Source organism: Manis pentadactyla, chromosome 7 (assembly GCF_030020395.1).
Source record: "Manis pentadactyla isolate mManPen7 chromosome 7, mManPen7.hap1, whole genome shotgun sequence".
Lineage (NCBI taxonomy): Eukaryota > Metazoa > Chordata > Mammalia > Pholidota > Manidae > Manis > Manis pentadactyla.
The window spans coordinates 99,336,258-99,354,635 of NC_080025.1; the positions used below are offsets into that span (position 1 = coordinate 99,336,258).

General features: G+C 42.3%; 1 long non-coding RNA gene across 1 annotated transcript in view; it reads left to right on the top strand.

The window, feature by feature from the left end:
* LOC130684386 (uncharacterized) overlaps positions 1-17,196 on the top strand; it is a 39,303-nt gene extending 22,107 nt beyond the window's left edge. Inside the window, exon 3 of the long non-coding RNA XR_008998638.1 lies at positions 17,113-17,196. This is a non-coding gene — a long non-coding RNA (uncharacterized LOC130684386). The remainder of the gene's footprint in view (positions 1-17,112) is intronic.
* Positions 17,197-18,378: the final 1,182 nt, after the last annotated feature.

Consider the following 18,378-nt stretch of genomic DNA (forward strand, 5'->3'; position numbering starts at 1 on the left):
TGTTGGGCTGCGGAACAGTAGGTTTTGGCCCTCAGAGAATGAAAGCAGGGACTGGGTAGAGTGAGCAGCTGGCAGTCAAGAGACAACGCAGAGGGAAGCTGAGGAAGTTCCTGAGACGTGTCCCATATGAACATATTTAGCCAAATTGGATCCCTACTATTTGGTATATCAGTAAGTTACCAAGTCTTACCAAAGTGCCAGTCAGTTTGCCAAAGTACATTGGCCAAGTACAATTGTCAAGACTGTTGACATTTCTGACTTTGAACAGCAAAATTAGAACTTTCTCTAAATAAACTGTTTAAGTGGAAGGGACAAAATGCTAAAAGCATAGATGATTTTAAACCTTTCTAGAAGCCACCATGTCACCCATGGGAGAGAGCATGGGGATGGGAATGCCACACCAGAAACTAGGACACTTCTCCAATAACTGGGAATTCATTTCAGTCAGCATGGATGAGTCTCTGCTTTGCCAGTCATGGTAGTAGGAGGCTGAGCAGAAGGAAAATTCATGGGCATTATCTTTCTATTGAAGAGCTCAAGCTCTACCTGGGGAGAGCAGTGGTTATTTGGTTGTTTTTTTTTTTTTTTTGCTTACCCAGCTTCCATCTTCCTCTTTCTAATAATGATGCCCCAAATATCATTTGAGCACCCACCCTTCCCCTAGTCTCAGACCCTGCATTTACATAGGGCTGACCACACACCCAGCTCTAGAGGCATGTGACCCAGGCCTGGCCAAAGTCACATGATTCTTTCAGGAGTGGTTCAGAGCCAACATGAGCCAGTTTAGCAGAAATAAGTACCTTCTTCTTCCCTCTGGATTTGAAGCCATGGCAATCTATTTCTGGGGCTGCTGGCAGCCATTTGTCCTCACCAGGCAAAGCATGCCTGTGTAACAAAGCCAGCACAAAGGATGGCAGGACTGAAAAATGGTGCAGGAGGGTGGAGGAGAGTGCATCCCAAGAGCACTGTTAGATCCTCTGGATCCAGATGAACTTTCAGTCACTGAGCCAATAAAATCCTTTTTTGCTTAAAGTCATTTGAGTTTTCTGTTACTTGCAGCTGAAAAAGCCTGAACTATATAGGAAGACAGACAGACATGTAAGTAATCACAGTGCAATGTGATAAATTATAAAGTGAAGAGAAAAACAGGATGCTTAGGGAGCTCAGGACAGAAAGTATTGCTTCTTTGGGTCTCTAGGAGTAAAATGACTGTGTTTGTACTGATAACCTTTGAAGTCCTCTACCCTGACCCCATCCCGTCATTCTGTGGTTCAGGGAAGTAGTGGTTTATGAAAGCCTCTCTTCCAGTCCCAGGACTGTACACAGAGCATAAGCATGCTCACAGCCATCCACTCACTAGCAAAGCAGTGTACCTTTCTCTGCCTCCCTGAAGATTCCATCAGATTATTAACCCGGGGGAGGGGGGGGGCGGGGTTTGAAAATGCAAACCCATAGCCAATTAGGGGAAGAAGAGGTGAGCCTGCCAATAGATAAATCACCACACCACCTGAGACATTTATAAAACTTAGCTTACGACATTTTTGGGTCCTTAAGTAAATCCTTAGACCTCAGGCTTAAGAAAAATGAATCACATATGTGTTTTCCTGGCCAATGTGATGTACACTGGTCTGGGTGAAGCATCATAGCTGTTCCATATAAATATGAAAAGCATTTGAATATGTGAGATGATGGGTATCATAGGAAGGGTAGTAAGAATCAGAGGAAGTTCCTCAGTAGTCATCATTCTAGCAGTGGACCACGTCCTGGGTTTTCTGTAGTGCCTACAATTAGGTTATTATAAATAGGCACAAAGTTAATCCAGAAATTAATGTAGTCTCCTTCCCTCAACATGCAGATCCTTCAGCTAGAGAAAAGGGTCCTCCACTCACCAGGTGTCATCTGGACAATTTGCTTCCCCTCTCTGTCCAGGCTAATTGCACATTTCAGATGCAGTGGAAATAAAACATGTCACCCATCACTGCTGCTGCCACCATTGCTGCCCTCAACAGAGATGATTGGCTTCCAGCCATCCACACATTCCATCTTTGCAGGGCCTTCATTATTCTGGTCTTTAAATAGTGGCAATGTTATCAGATAACTACAATCGGGACTGGGAGTATTCGTTAATGCATTTCCAATATTGACCCACTTGATGTGGCTGGCTACCCTGAAGAAAAATCACTTTTTTATACCATGATGTGTAAGTGTGTGTGTGTGTGTGTGTGTGTGTGTGTGTAGAGTTGGGGTGGGGTGGGAGGAACGTTTTTATAAGCCAGGTACTATGTTAGGTGCTCTATATGCATCATCTTGTTTTGTTTTCATGACATGAAAATTCTAAAATTCTATTATCTCTATTCTACAAAGAAACTGAGGCTCAGAGACATTAGTTAACTTGCCCCAAATCACACAGCTAACAAGCAGTGGGATCTGACTTCAGACCTGGAGTCTGCATTCTTCCCCATTGTGCTCAACCTCCCCTAGTTTTTGCTCTTTCCCCAGAGATGATACAATTTAATCCTATAGCTCACCTACTATATTTTTGGCTTGACAGGTTTTCTTCCACAGCTTCATTCCCAACTCACCCTGCTTCCTAACCCAGAGATAGAAAAGTCATCAGAGAAGGCAGTGTGCTCATAACTAAACTAACAGTGTATTCCCAGAGCATTGCTGCATGTGTATCATTAAGCAGATGTTGTGTTCACAGACACAAGCTCTGAGAGTGTGTCAGTGTGTATTTGGGTACATCCAACACATAGAATCCTCTCACAAGAAGCCCTGAGAGAACTTTCATCCATCCAACAGATGTTCATTGCATATCTCCTGTATGACAGTGGAAGGACACTAAATAGATGGTTAATCTTGGCACTTCTGGGACAGAAATATAAGCAAGTAACTCCAAATACAGGGAAGAACTTAAAAAAACTCTGTAAAAATGCTATCAGCCACCTCTTTTCACTGCAAGGTGGAAGAACTGGAAATATAGGAAAGTGTTTTGAATGAAGAGACATTTTATTTAAGTCTTAAAGACTGAGAATAATTTTGACAAGGGTAGAGGGGAGGAAAAAATTCAAGGGGATATTGAGTGTAACAAAAGTAAGGTGTTAAGGTGAAGACAGGTTTTCATCAAAGGAAATAGTCCAGTGTGTGATTAGTAGGTAAAAGCCTATAGAGAAATCTTAGAGAGCTGGACCAATAAAAGGGGCCAAACCATAGAAGACCTTCATGGAAGCCATTTGGTGTTTTTATCCGTGCACAAAAACATATTGCATTTGAACAGCTGCTCCTCCTCCATGGCAAGTGGTTCCAGTGGGGCTGTCTTCACTGTGTACAGGCACCCACAGTCATGGGCTGGGCAATTTTGGATGTTCTCAGCCATCTTTCCCATTAACTGGAAAGAACATGTCTATACAATGAAGCCATGATAAGGAGGGACCTGGAGCCAGGAGATGAAAAAAGAGGGACAGAGTCCAGAGGCACTGATTGAGCCTCTGGATCTATGTATGGCTGAAGCCTTAGATCTATCCCCAAACTTCTCAGTTACATGAGTCATTAACTCCTCCTTTTGCTTGAGCTAATTTGAGCTGAGAGTTCTGACAATGATGAAGGTCATGTTAAGAACTTTGGGCTTATGATGCAGGGCTGGGAAGCCGCTGAGAGATCTTTACTCCTAAATACTTAGAGAACAGAGACTTATTCCACAGACAGAAAGACTATGGAGAGATTGAATAACCTTTCAGGGGTCAGGGGCAGTAATCTACAGAACCTTCTAGCTCACTGTGTGAATGAAAGAAGTTAAACCCATACTATAGCTGTGAGAGAATGACATATTTTGTTACCAAAATGACCCAAAAAGATCTACTCTAAATGATGACCTGAATTTGAGCTCTACATTATCCAAATGTTAGCAAAATCTGGATAGTGGATGTGTCACTACACAGGGTAACAATATCTCAAGAGGAGCAGGTGCCTTGTAAGGTCAGGAACAGAGGCTGAAACAGCATTACTGTAGCAAATGTGAAGTGTCTGATTACTTCTCTGTCTGAAACCCAAGATGTTTGAAGGAAGAGGTGCTGAAATCTCTTCAGTTGGCAGTGACACCTGAGAACTTGGGTGACCATCCCCCTACCCACACTCGACACTTACAAGGGCAAGGATCATGCCTTTTGCTGCAAATAGCTTTGAACCTTCTTCTCACTTCCTGTCCTGACTGCTGTCCTGGAGGAAGAAGCAAACCACTTTGCTCTTGGGCCCAGGCCTAGCGCATTGCATTACTTGTTTACCTTGAGTGCATTTCACAAGGTGAACCCTTACTAAGGAGGAGCTTCTCAAGGCCAGGAAAAGCCTCAAGTGGACACTGGATCTCCTAGGGCCTCTGGATAAGAGAACACATAAGCCCAGTGAGGTGCCTCCTCTGAACTGGCAGGGCCTGCCTTGGGGCAACTTCTTACCATGCTGATTTAACATAGTAACAAGGGGATTGGGGGGTGGCACTGCCAAGTCAAAACAGTATGCTTCCCAGGCCCTGGGCTCACCTCTACTTAGCCTTGGCCAGAACAGCTCCTCCCACTGCCCTTGCAGGATGAAACCTGGTGAGAAGCCGGGGGCCAGCGGGCTGCCACTCAGCACAGGGGTGCTTAGCACATGTCTGCAAAGGAGGCTGGGCAGGTGGAGGGAGCAGGCCACAAGACCTGCCACAGCTGTGGCTCAGAAGATTTGAAGCAGAGTCTTGCTGTCTTTGACAAATTCTCAGACACTCATTTTTCACATTTTAACAGCTTTGAAATAGGGATGCATCTTGTAATCAATGGTGTATCATACTTAAAAATTGATCACACTTTTGTCCTTTCTTGGCAATTTGTGAAATAATCATGTGTCTACAAAACAATACAAAACAGTTGACAGTGTTTCAGGTTAAACAAAATACTATATATCAGGACCACTTACTCAGGATGTTAAACCAAAACTCCTGTGCATTCCCAAGAAAAGTTCAATAATCCAAAAGGCCCATTGCCACAGTGAAGCAGGAGTCACAAAAACCAGGAGTCCTAGTGCAGCAAGAAAGATAAATGGTCTGCCCCACTCAGCTTCCTCAGAAGTTGCAATGTACCATGGAAAGTATGACCTATGAACCATTCACATTTGGAAAATGGCATGTTGCTGCCTCCTCTAAGTCACTAGCTCCAGTGGGCATCTCTCATCTTAATGCCTGAGTTGATGAGGGCAGATGGTGGCAAAGGTGATAAAGTGATGGAGATGGTAATACGGTGGTGACAATGATAAGGCCTAATATTTGGATAGAACTTGATAGCTTTCAGAACATTTTCCTGAGCACATGATCTCAACCCCACTAGTATCATTGTCTTCTTTTTATTGATGAGAACCCTGAAGCACAAGCAGTGGGATACCTTACCCAAGGCTAAACAGTTAGTCAGTGGTAAAGAAGTGACTAGACTCCTGAGAAATATGATCTTACTTATGAGCCTTCAACTATTCCACAAGGGATAGGGGAAAAGTGAGCCCTAAGTAGCCCTTTCTTCAATACTTTGAAGCTCAAAAATATAATGATCTTGATAAGTCTACTTTTTTGCCAATATCCCAGAGAAGAAAATGTTGTGGTTAAAGAGAGTAAAAACAGTACATATCATGTTTAAAAGGATGTCTACATTAATATTAATAATTGAACTTTTAGTATGATAAAGTTTGTGCCTCAGAGGTACATTTTTCTGATTGTTAAAGTGGCACAAATTTAGAAAATAATGAAGTTCAAAATGTTAAAAGTATTTGCACAACTAACCCACATTTAATGAGTGCCTTTGGCAAGCAATCAACACACACACACACACACACAGAGGGTATGACACAATTCCTCCCTCATGGGAGCACACAGTGCAATTACAATGCAATTAAGGGGACAAGATAAATACCAAAAATATATCAGTACAAAACAGTAAGTGATTAGCTCAAATAGGGGGAAAAGAGCAAAAGATTGGGATTATCAAGTCAGGCTACTTGGAGAAAGAAGGATTTCAGATGGGCCCTAGTGGATGGTTAAGACTTAGCCCAGCTGAGAGGGGGAAGGGGTGGCATTCCTGTGTTCTGTGAACAGGTGACAACATAAATGAAATCATGAAAAGAGCTTGGTGCATAGCAGGGTGCTCGGTGAGGGCCATCGAGGGAAAAGGGAAATGAGCAGCAGTTTCTCTAGAGTAAGTGAGCACAAGCCTGACTGGAAAAGTGAGCTTATAAATAGAGTAGCACAGGAGAGTTCCAAGGGCAGGTCATAACTTTCCTTGAGAATAAGATTAAGGCGTTTGACTTAACCTACAAATAACGAGGAGCCACTTAAAGTTTCTGAGTAGAAGAGCTGGTAGTAAAAATAGGTTGTAGATAGATAATCTGCAACATGCCAGTGAAGGACCTCATAGAAAACTTCCATACAACACAGTGAAAACACATCACTGAGACAGAGGAGACTTACCTAAGGCAGGTCCTGAGATGGCAACAGCTGACTTCAACAAGGGGCCGACCCCGCAGCCCGCAAGGGCAAATGGTAGCGCTTCGGCTCACTTAGGTACAGTAAACATGCAAGTGGAAATGTCCAACAGCAGTTGAACTAAGGGTCTTGCACTCAGGAAAAAGGTGCATAATGACAAATGATAGATGATAGATAGAAAGAAATAGATGTAGGTTTTTAAGTTTCCCACACTGATGAGTAAATTTCAACAGCTAGTTTTATATATGTGTGTATATCTAAATAATCAGATAAATGGATGGACAGATGGACAGACAGACATGTTTAGCATTTGCCCTTCTTACTCTTTCTCTCCTCTCTCTAGTTATTCATCTCTCTTCTCTTTTCTACAGTCTAACACCTTACCTCACATAGGTGAGTTCTGACACAAAATTTTCCAAATAATGACAATGTGACATTCTAGCAACTGATAAGACTCCAATACTGCCTTGCTTCTGGTATGCAAGAGTACTCAAGATAGAAACACTTGTGGAAATTATGATTTTCACAACTCATTCATTTGACAAATATTTATTGACCACCTCCCACATGCTTAGTGCTGGAGATAAAGCAGTGAACAGGATATTCTTCATTCATTCATTCAAGAAATGTTTGTTGAACACATTCTATGTATAGAGCTCTGTGCAAAGGGCTGTTTAAATCATGGTTCCTGACTTCAAGTGATCATAATCTAGCAAGAAAGAAAATAAACCCCACTGGCAATATCAATATACATGAAGTCATCACCTTGCAGGGAGTACATTCATGACTCCAGGCTCAAAGGAAGAGCTCTCCTCCGCACACCTGGGGGGAAACTAAAATCTGGGGAGGGAGTGAAACCTTTATAACTGTCCTGAGCATGGGGATTAACAAGCACTCTTGTGAAAGTAAATCCCAGCGGCGGGGCTGCCCACTGGCCAGCTGCCCCTCAAAGGCATTTATGTTTATTTATTTATTTGTTTGTTTATTTGACAGATTTATCACATTTGTAGGCTGTGCCATTTGGCCTCAGGGTCAAATAAATCTCTTTTAAAAATTTAACATTATTCTTGAATATTGTGTGCCCCTGCATGCCCTTGACAGACCTTTCTTAAGGCTTTACAAGAACATAATTAAATCCATTTTACAAATAAATACACGGGGGAAGAGAGAGCTTAAATGTACCACAGAAGGAAAAAATACATTCCAGGAAAAACTTGGAGATAGAATTAAAGTGTCCTACCATTCTTTTTAGAATCCTCAAAATTCCTGAAAAAAAAATAGCAGGTAGAATTCTGGCTCTCCTTGGCACGTGTCCCTGTGTAGAAGGGATTTGCTCCATGAGGACTTGTCAGAAGGTGCAGGAAGACAGCCAAGGATCATAACAAAGTGTGGAGTGGAATGGAATAGAAATCCATGTTTAAGTAAGCGGGCCATGTCATCGGAAATTCAGCTGAAGCGGATTCTCTCATCACCCAGGGCCTAAGGCTGCCTCTGGGAGACAGCTACACATGTAGAAAGGAGAGCTGACCCATTGGCCTCAGCTTTAGGATATTATTCTACTAACCTAACTAATATTGTGTTAAATTATCCTTCCAGTTACTCATCATACATTTGTCCAGCATTATGTACTCAGTACAGGATTAGCTGCCATGAAATACAAAACATAAGGCAAGGTCCCTGGTTTTAAGGAGTACTCATGCAAGTTAAAAATATAGGATAATAAAACCTACAAAGGCTACAGTCACAGCCCAAAGAAGTTGCTCAGTTTGGGCAGATGACTGTTTCATATGACCTCACTCAAACTCAAGCATTTTCTCTTTTTTTTTTTTCTGTGTCTCTGGAAATGGCAAGACATATTTATTCTACTATAAAACAACTTGCTTTTTGTTCTATCTCTTTCAAAGTCATTAACTTCTTTTGGCTAAACTGACTGGGTTGCACAGAATGACATTGTAATATTTAATATTTAAGACATGTGTTTTCTGTTCTGGTTATTACCTTAAACCATGATTTCAGGTTTATCAGAGACTCCCATCCCTGACTACATTAGACAAGGGACCTGGTTCTCTACAATTACTACCACTACATCAACTGATAAAGACCGGAAGCCATGCCTTAAATATATGACTCTCTACCTCTCAAGAAACAAGAATGTTTAGTAGAAGTTCAATAAATATTTAATACTTTAGATAAATAGTTGCAAGATCTTATTTCATAATCACATCCCCTCCAAAAACTCTAATCAGAATATGGCAATATTTCTATGCAATTGACATTGTAAAGGTAACTACTTCATCATCATTTATATTATTCCTTTGCACTCACAGGATGCTTTTGAAGCTCTGGTTAGATAATGTACTGAAGGTGCCTTATAAACTGTCAAGGATATGATAGACTAGCAATCTAGCAAGGCTGATACATATTTTAAATAGAATAGAAATTTAAACTTTCTTTTCAGTGTTACTATTTTCCTATTTTTTCAAAACAAAAAATTATTGGTTGTAATTGTTTTTTTATTTAATAAATACTAGCTACAGTTCAATTGTATTTTGTGTTAACTAAGTCATGGAGGACTTGCTTAGAGACCTAACCACCAATTATGTGGTCAATGTTATAGAACTCCACAATCTGTGGACCACTGACCTAAAATGAATTTTTAGAACAGGACCCATTTACACGTGGGGTTGTACAGCAAATAGATTCTGAAGCTGACAAATAAAAAGCGTATAAGAATAATCCCAATACCAAAATGGCACATTCTGCCATAGTAAAAGCCACACACTCCATGGACAGGCCACATTTATATCAGTGGTTTTAACAGTTTAGTGGGTTTAGGAATAACAACCTGCAGACATTTTCTTTTTGATCCTCACACAGAATCCTGTTAACCAGAATGGCAGATGCCCCATTAGTGGGGAGCAGGGGACAGGATCAGAGCAGCTGCCAATAAAAGAGCCCATGTCAACCCCAAGAGTTGTCACCGTAGAATGAGCCTTCTCAAAAAGTACTTGAAGTTTTCTGTCCAAGAAAAAACCTAGACAAGACTTTTTGAATTCTGTAAAGCTCACAGAAGTCCTAATTTAATGGAACCATCTTGTCTCCCGCAAAGGAACAGCCCGGTTCACTGCCTGCCTCCAGTGATCTGCCCGCCTTATACCTTACCAATCCATCCCATAGCCCCTTGGCTTCACCCCCTGGTAAGTGCCCACCAACCCCTAGATACACTATAGCCTTGTAAGACCTGTTGTGGGATGTGCTGCTCCTGAGTCCTGGCACGTCCCTCCATTCCCTGTCCTCACGGCCTCATATTTATCTCTCAGGATCCAAGTTCACCTCCTCTGTGAAGCCCTCCCCACATCCTCCAGAGCTGTTTCTTCCTCAGGCCTTTGGCCATGTCATAGTACTGACTGCCTGTGTGATGACTTTCTTCTTGTTTGCATGTCTACAGACTCTAAGACTTGAGCAGAAGTCTTGCCCTAATCATCCCTATATCCCTAGCTTCCTTCATGGTGCCTGGGACACAACAGACCCTCAATAAGAATAGCAAACATGTAAATAGGGTGTCCCAGGCAGTCTTCTCAATGTTTTGATATTTATTAACTAAGTTCATACTTATAATAGCCCTGTGATGACGATAGTAGTTTCATTATCCCCACTCAACAGGTGAGGAAACTGAGGCTCAGAAAGGTGAAGTTCACTTGCTCCAGGTTACACACCAATGAAGGGAAGAGCTGAGAATTGAATGCAAGAGAGCAGACTCCAAGGTCTATCTCTGCTCTTACTCATTTTTCTAGTCTCACTTCCAATAATTTTACAGAGGAGAAAAGTAAAGGTTCAGAGCTGGACTGAAATATGGCCAGGACTGTCCTCAGAAGACTACATTCAAAGACAGTCCAGGCATTTCCTCAGGTATAGTCTGTCTTCAGAACTGCTTCAAATAGAAGGGATAGGAAAATTCTCATTTTGTGGCTAATTGAATTAGTGCCTCCCTCTCAAATATAATGAAATTCAAAGCCATTTTATTAGTCCTCCTGGGACTCTTTAAAAATTCTTCCTCTCCTGTATTAGATTAGCCCTCCAAGAAGGCCCTGTATAAAATAAGGTCAGGCTCTTTGGGGCATTTCTTTGTTCCTCCTACCCACACCAGGGCACACAAAGGTCATTTTGTTCTGTTTTCCTGTTCCTCTTCCAAACACCCCAGGAAGAGATCAGAATATCTCCTGAACCAGAGTCAAACTGATCCTCCATCTGCCACATGCTCTCAATGGCCAGTACCATGTAGTTCTGGATGTGTCATTGAAACTATTACCTAACACACCTCAGGGTGACAGAGGTGGCCTATTTTAAAGGAAATGGCCTTTGTCCCTGAGCAGTGTCACCCCATACCTAGACACAGCCTTTGAAAAACTTGGCTGTGTCACAACAGGTCTTTTGAGGACGATATGGTATCCCCTTTATTGAGCACACAACTTGGAATAGGAAGTCAAAGCTTCCTTCACGCCCATGGACTTGTCTGCAGTCTTCAGGCTGGAAAGAAATCAAGGAAGGGCATTTGATAATTGCAAATCCATCTTTCCAAATAATATTCCTAGAGAGAGATGCTGTCTATGAACTTCTTATTCTACATCAGGCACTGTGCTAAGCTCTGTACATCCAGGGACACTGAATGTTGACTCCCAGTGTGTTGTAGTAAAAATGTGCACTCTATGACCACGCTGCGTGGCTTTGAGGCTAGCTCCCCACTACTAGCTGTATGATGTTGTCTAAGTTACTTAACTTGTCTACCACAGTTTTCTCATTCAGAAAATGGGGTTCATAAAGATACCTAACTCACATGGTTGCTATGAAGTTGCAAGTGTTAATACATGTTAAGCTCTTAAATCAACTTGGTAAGCCCTATAGAAGGGTTTGCAATTTGTATTTCTCCCCAACATCTATTTCTCCTCTCTCCCAAAGTCCTGGTGAAAGGAACAGCCCCAGCCTTGGCCAGCCACCCTGATTAACCCAAGGTCTTGCTCCTCAACTTTTTTTTCATGAACCAAGTTCATGAAATAAGTTTTCTATCACAACAAAGTACATGCACAAATACGTAAAACTTAAGCAAAAGGTTTGTGAAATATTATTTACCTTTATCATTTGCAATATGCTCTAGGATTCCCTACCCACTATGGTTCTATTTTGTTTCTGTTCTTTGTTGTTTTCAAAATAGCCACAAACCACTAAATTTATTTCATGACTTACCAGTATGTGGTGGATGTTCTGAAAGAAATCACCCACCTAAGGTAACCACCGTTCGTTAAATTCTGACACCAGCCTCATGAGGCAGGTACTTTACAGCTTCGGGCCCTTTCACACTGAAAGCACAAAAGAAATATGCAAGGAACTGATTGTCTATGACTCACCCTTTGTCCCATTTGGAAGTAGAGGGAAGGGGGAGAAGATGCTGTAACACTGAGCGGCAAGTTTTACACAAATTCCAGCTAACGTGGCTCTGTCTCAAGTGAGTGCTCCGTGCTGGTGCCCCTTGCTCATCCTTGTAAGGGTCTGCCAAGCAAAGAGGCAAGATCGGTGGAGCACTTTAAAAACAGAGACTACTGGCACTGCCACTGAGGCAGGGACCAGACTGGCTAAATCTGGCCCCAGTGAGTTTTCAGGTTTGATCTAATCCTCATCCTTAAAGCCAAACTCACATCCATTTTGGACTGTGGCCTGGCTCTGAGTTCATTTTAAATCCCAGGACCAGTATTTCATGAGTTCCCTAGGTAACTGTCGGAGAGCCACCGTGTTCAAGAAGCAAACAGCTTTGATCGTGACGTTCACCACTTATAATCCTTCAGTGGCTTCCTTGCATTCCAGGTGCTTTATGATACAACCCATGCTTTCAGTCTTAACTTACATGTTTTCCCCACCCTTGGCCAGTTGGCCTAGTTACAGTGGCCCCAAACTTGCTGCACACTCCCTGCCTTCTGGCTGCTGTGTGGGTCCACTTGCATGCCTTCACAGCTGCTCTGCCTTTTACGATCATGTCCTCTCCAGAAGGCCCAGCTCCAAGACCACCTGTCTCATGAAGTCTTTACCCCTCCCAGATATACTCTCTCCCCATTCTAAGCCCTCACAGTGTTTTGCTTATACCTCTCTTAGAGCAACTATTACAATTATTTGGGGACTGGCTTCTATCACTCAATTAAAATTAAAATATTCATTATTATTATTATTATTGCTAATGTTGACTTAGGTCTCCAAAGTTCAAACATTGTGCTAAGTGCTTTATATACATGAACTCATTTAATCCTCACTATATCCTATGAAGGAAGTAAAAATGGAGATAATAGTAACCTACTTTACTGGGTTATGGTGAAGACTGAAGAAGGAATACATGAAAAGCTCTTACACCTGAGCTCATCATGAGCCTGGCATGTGGTCAATACCCAGTACATGTTTGTTATCACCATCATCATCAAACCCATTTTACAACTAAGGAAACTGAGTCTTAATGTAGGTTTTGCACATAACTGCACCTCTAGTAAAATGTGGAACTTGTGTGCTGTGTTAATCCCTGCCTATACAGCACTTTAACGTAAGTCCCTTCAAGGCTGACATTAGACGAACACATCTTTATACCTGTTCAGTGGTTAGCACACTGCCTTACTCCACCCATGGCAGCCTATTAGCAGATGATGAAATGAATGGATTACATCTGAAACCACCAAGAATCTCATGATCTTACTAGATGGTTTCTACGGGCAGTCATTGAGTAGTTTAATTTCCTGGATGAGGCAAAAATTTGCACACGTTGTTTAAGTTTTTCTGAGTATAGGCTTGTTTCTTATCCTTCAATCCTTTCTAATGAAGCACTTTCCTTAAGCTATTAAAAGTACCCTCTTATAATGCAGGATGTAAACAAATCCTACTATGTCCACAATTTTAATGTGAGAGGAGCATGCTGCTAATGATCCAAATGCCAAGGCCATCCTGCAAAGACTCATGTGCCAGGAGGTGAAAGGATCTTAAGAGAATTATCCACACCCACGCCTCTCTCCCATCCTCTTTGTAGTTTCACTCCAGGCTGCTCAGGTTTGTTTATGTTACTATAAGTTAAAGGACACGCTTTTTACATGTCCTGAATCCATTTCACTCAGGATGACAGAGTAAGGGAAAAGTGGTTTCCCATAACCCTCTCAAATGTCCCACTGTGGAATTGCAGCAAAGAGTGTGCATCCAGCCAGGCACTCTGAAACCTGAAAGGAAGCAGGGCCACCGACAAGTAATGCGGTTTTATCACCAAGCTGTCCATCGGGCCAGAACTGAGGGGGGATCGTTTTCACCCATGCATGTACTAAAGTCTATCACCCCAGGCAATGGTACGCATCTCAGCTAACCATGAAAATCACTCACACATGTGTCCTGGTCTTTTACATAGCTCGATTTGACCACGGCATTTCAATTTGTTTCACCAACATTTGCGAAGTGACCTATGACTCCATCCAGAGTCCTAGGTAGTCCCTCTGATAAAGCCCCCACACTGAGGTCCCAAGACAACTACAATCGCCGAATTGTTACTATCCAGGGTCCCGCCCATCCTGACCTGGCCTCCACATGCTGAAAGCCACTCGGATCCAGGGCTCCCAGCCACCCTTGGCAAATTGCAGGGACTGAGCTGCCTGCCCGAGAGCAGAGGCCAAAGGTTAGCAGTGCCTGAGGATGTAAAAGCTCCGCCTACTCACAGAGCCATGAATTATTACAACATGGTGATTAAAAAAGTACCGGCATACAACACACATACATTCAGCTCCACCTGACACAAATGAAAATATTGTGCCTTTTCACACTTCATTTCATCCCACACCTTGTCACCATCACAATGATCTGGTGTCTCTGATGTTATTATCTCTACATTATAGGTAAGAACACGGAGGCTCAGAATGTTTATAAATTGTGTGTCTAAGGTTATTCAGACAACTAATGGCAAAGTCAGGACTCAAACAACAGTGATGTGGTTAGACCAGGACCTATTTTACATGTGAGGGAAAGTGAGTGGCTCCAGCAGTAGTCCTCAATCCATGAGAGTCTCTCAGAGATCCTTTGAAGATAATATTCCCCTGGCCAACTGCACCAGAATGAGAGGGGAAAGGGATCAGATAGGAGTGTTGTATTAGTCAGGGTTGAGCAGGGACACCAAACCAATAAGGTCTGTATACATAAAGAGAGATTTATTTTAAGGAACTGCTTCACGTGATTCTGAAGGCTGGCAAGTCCAGGATCTGCAGGGCGGGCTGTCAGGCTGGAGACCCAAAGAGACCCAATGTGGCAGCTGAAGTCCAATGGCTGTCTGCTGGCAGAATTTCCTCTTGCTCAGGAGACGTCAGTCTTTTGTTCTTTTCAGACCTTTAGCTGATTTGATGAGGCCCACCCATATTATGGTGGACAATCTGATTTATTCAAAGTCCACCTATTTAAATGTTAAACTCCTCAGAAACACCTTCACAAATACATCCAAAATAATGTTCATCCAAATGTCTGGGCACAGTGGCCCAGCCAAGTTGGCACATAGAACTAACCATCACAGGTCATTTTAAGGCTCCACAGGTTTGGCCAGGGCAGAGAACCATGAATCTGCCGTTCCACATACTCACAACTGCCTACAAGCTCTTCAGAACTGAAAATTGCCTAGCCTTCGCAAACTGCCCAGGATAGAGAGAGATGAGGTGTTTGTCTAAACCAGATACTGCTGCTTTCAGGGGAAGTAGCAGAGTGGTTTCTGTAAGTATAGATGTAGGTGTAGCCAAGAGGTACACTCACAGGTCTTCTGGAAGGTACATGGAGCAGCCCCATCATGCACAGACCATTGGCTGCATGCTCCAAATGGTTTCTGGTGAATGGCCAACATTTATTCTATTTATTCTCTTCTCAAGCCCTCACAAAGCAGAATCCCCTGTCTTAGAAAGAAGGTTTAATTTTTAAAACTTGGGAAAGGCCAGAATGAAATGGCTCATTTACACCTGACCTATGACTTGACAAGAGATACAGGAGGCTTGTGTTGAGAGCCAGTAAATCTCACCAAGATAGCAGGAAAATTTGTAGCCTGAGGTGGGCAAAACTTTTTCTATAGCAGTTAATTCAGCAGTGAATTCTGATAGTACTGGCTGATAAAAAGCAGACTACCCCATTTGCTTTTTTGGCTGAGAAATTTTGAAAAGACAAAGCATTCGGCAGCTGAGGCAGCAAGAGGAAATCTGCCTGAAGGTTTGGTTTAGTTTTAAGTATCAGAACATCAGCATGTTTGTGTTGTGTAGTTTTGAGATTTAGATGCATTTTATATGTGTTTAATTAATAAGCTCAGAATATTATTTGCATAGTTCAGACCAGCAAAATCATTTGCTGGAAGATGGGATGACAGAGCTAGAACCCCTGGGAATCTGCCTCCTGGGAACCTGAGCCTACTTTCTGGGTGTCGCACTCTCCCAGCAGGCCCCCAGGAATGCAAGTATTGCCATTAAGTCCAGGCTCAGAGATAACTGCTAAGTGGGCAAAGGTGGTGTTTGACTTTTCCCCTCCCTACAGATTTCCTTCTCTTTCCATCCCATCTCTGGCCTAGTCCCCTTTTTGTTCACTTTAGCTTTTAACAAAGCTGATCTTGGTTGATCTCTCTCAAAAAAATGCTGCTAGCTGCAGGTTGACCTGTTGCCTCTGCTAACAGTAATGGTTTTCTTGCTCATGTGTTTGAGTATTGGCTATCTGCTGGCTAATCTAGGTTAGTCTTGACTAGGATAACTTGGTTCTCTTCACTTACCTCATTTCCCAGCAGGCAGCTTAAAAGTGTTATTGTCAAGAAAATAGCTGAGTACAACAGCACAAGTGGGAACAAGAAGGTACTTTTTCAGGTCCCTGTTTGCATCATGTCTGCTATCATCCACTTATCCAAATAAGTCACAAGGGCCCCTTCTAAGGTTACAGGACAAGAGCAGTTGATGCACTCAATCTACCATTGCTCTGGTTCCAGATTGGAACTCTCAGAAACTGGGTCAGCAAAGGACAGCTGAGAAAACCCCTATCATTTATTTTGGTTCACCCAGAAGTCTACTTAGTTCACACATAGCATATCCATCTATCTGTTGAAATTTTCATGGGGATTGACTCTAAGCTAAAAGCTTCAGAGGATACAGAAACCAGAAAGAATTGAGTCCTGCCCTAACGGGGTTTTGGACAAGCTAGGTGTGAAACCAAAAAATGCCAGCATAATAGGGTCCTTGTGAAAGGCCAAAGAAGTACCAATAAACTGTTCACGATTGAGATTGCCAAATATTATAGTCTGCAAGACTAAGCCCATAGTGAATTTTTCAGAAATCTAAGGTGAAATGAGGCAAAACAACAATGTAGACAGAATTATTTGTAAGGCTAAGTTTATTCTATTTCAAAAACCAATGTTTATTCTGAAAACATGCCCTTCCTAGCTTCAAAATTAACATATTAACTTTTATAAAAGTAAGTGAATAGTATTGTTTGTACATTTTCAAATATCCTTAACTCAGTAAAATAAACATCGTCAGTACAAAAATCTATCCTTACCAAATCCCCAAGTTGTTCATTTTCAAGTTTTTATTTTAATTCTACTCCAATAGTCTGGGCATCACCGATGGAAAGTGTGTCACTCTGTGGAGAAGGCATCATCTCAGATGGGCGTCAGAGGACAGCCTGGGTTCCAACAGACGAAATGACTGACACAGATGGAACCAGGAGTGGGTACAAGGTGTGAAGGCAGACTAGGGCTTTCTATCCACAGCCTAGAGTAAGACTTACCCAGGCACCCTTGAGCAGCCTGGAGTTGCTGGAGGACAGAACTCCTGAGCAGCAATGAGCATTAGCTGGAAGCCCACTTTCCCAGCATTCAGCAGGCCTGGTTTCAGCTCAGCTGAAATTGGCTCTGAGAGACTTTGTCCCCAGCCACACATTTTGAAGCTTTCTTTTCCTGAAAGGTATGTGACAATTTTCCTCTATTCTTCTTCCATCTGCCAGTAGGCCTTGCTGGGAACCAGCCTTCCACTCCTCTACTTCCCAACTGGCTCTTCTCCTACAGGAGAGTCAGGCCGACATGATGAGGCCAAAGCTGATACTTCCTGTCCTGTCTCATCCTCCCTCAGACATCCTTCTGGGTTGTTTCATCACGAGCTACCCATGTAGGTATCCTTGATGTGAACACAGATTCTCATCTCAACTAAATCAGAATAATAATATTAAATACTACTACTACTATTATTATTATTATTTCAATGTTTATTAATTCAAAGTCACAGATAAAGAGCAGAGCTCTTTAAACCCAGGTTAGTCTAACTCAAAAGCTAGGGTGCTCCTCTATCTCCCAGACATACACACAAACGTACAAACATATACACACACACACACACACTCATGGATGCATGCCATGATAATCTCCGTGATATTCTCCATGCCATAAATACTATTGAATAAGTAAAGTAGGCCCTACCCTCCCTCTTAGTTGACACCCAGACCTAGAAGCCCAGCTCAAAACATCACATAGGAATCATAGTTGGATGGTTTTCTTTTGAGCTTTAATTTTGAGGCTGGGTTTCAGTGATATCACCTCTGCCCATCTGGAATGAGGCTTTTAATACTTTGTGGTAGTTCTCTCGAGTACTGTGGTTCAGAGTTACAATCAAGGTGCCACTGTGTGAAGTCCATGGCATTTAATGGAGTTACAGGGTAGAGAATTCCACATTGTCTTCATTCCACACTTGCTGTTTGAGGACCCAAACTTTAGGACTGTGCAATGAATGGAATGGTGATAGTAGCCAAAAATAACAACTATAACACACATATGAAACTGAACCCTAATGCACGTAAGCTTTTGAACACAAATCCAGGATAAG